The sequence below is a fragment of the Acyrthosiphon pisum genome, chromosome X, assembly GCF_005508785.2.
Source record: "Acyrthosiphon pisum isolate AL4f chromosome X, pea_aphid_22Mar2018_4r6ur, whole genome shotgun sequence".
Lineage (NCBI taxonomy): Eukaryota > Metazoa > Arthropoda > Insecta > Hemiptera > Aphididae > Acyrthosiphon > Acyrthosiphon pisum.
In genome coordinates this window covers 128075279-128076458 of record NC_042493.1, presented here as the reverse complement: position 1 = coordinate 128076458, position 1180 = coordinate 128075279, and positions in this window count along the sequence as shown.

Sequence of the window (1180 nt, the reverse complement as noted above, 5' to 3'; positions counted from 1 at the left end):
ACTGGAATTGTTTGTAAAACTTTTGAAACTGTAAATATTTCCGTTGTCCAATTTGGTGTATATCCTTTACTAAATATATGTTTATACTTTGATATTCGTACTTTATCGCTAACTTTAAATTTTGGCTTATACAATGTTTGAGAAATTTATATATGTATTAAATTTAATTCTGTTTGTATCCATCGGAGACTTCATTAGGTGTACATTTGATTGTTCTATGTTTTGTATTATTATAGTTATGTATAATTTTTGATATTGTATTATACCAATTCCATGTACCTGTTGCAGTAAAATGTTTATATATATTATTTTTAAGAGTTTGGATCACGCGTTCTGCGATTGAGCATTTAATAACACTGTATGAACTGTAATGTTTAATTTTATATTTTTTCATTAAATCTTGAAATTGAGTATTATAAAATTCTGTACCATTATCTGTCTGTAAAAATTTTGGATTAGCTTTTTTCAATATACTTAACATTCCTTTTGTACATTCTTTCGCTGATTTATTTTTCAACGGTTCTACAAATACATATTTGCTATATGTATCTATAACAACTAATATGAATTTAAAACCATAATTTTTTTTAGAATGAGATTGCATATCCATTAAATCAGCTTGCCAGAGGTCGTCAATAAACCGTGTTACCACACTGCGCCTAGGAAATATTTTTCTCGCTGGTCGATGTAGCTCATTAGCTATACACTCTAAGGTCGTCATTATACTATAATATTTCTCTCATGTAGTTCTTCTAATATAGATATAATTTCATTATTAACACCAGTATTGCCAACACTTTGATATATGAGTTTTTCCCAAGTGGGAGAAGAGGAACAAAGGTTGTTCAATCTCCGGTAAACCTTATATATTACAGATTAAACAAAACAGATATTAATTCAATTACTGTTCAGTTAGTTGACCAAAACAATAATCCAATTGACAATTTTAACGAAACGTTAACAGTTGTTCTGCATATTAAACGTCACGGATCTCATCAATAAATTTATATCTTAGATTTTGTAATGTATGAGTCAGTTACTTTAAGTTTAACTGGGAATGCTACCATATTATCTGTAAATAATTTTCCGCCTATAAACCTTTACGAGGACTCAGAAATAGCTTTGTTATGTTTACAGTCATTTAATTCGTTTCCAAATATTAATGATAATAATAATAAAT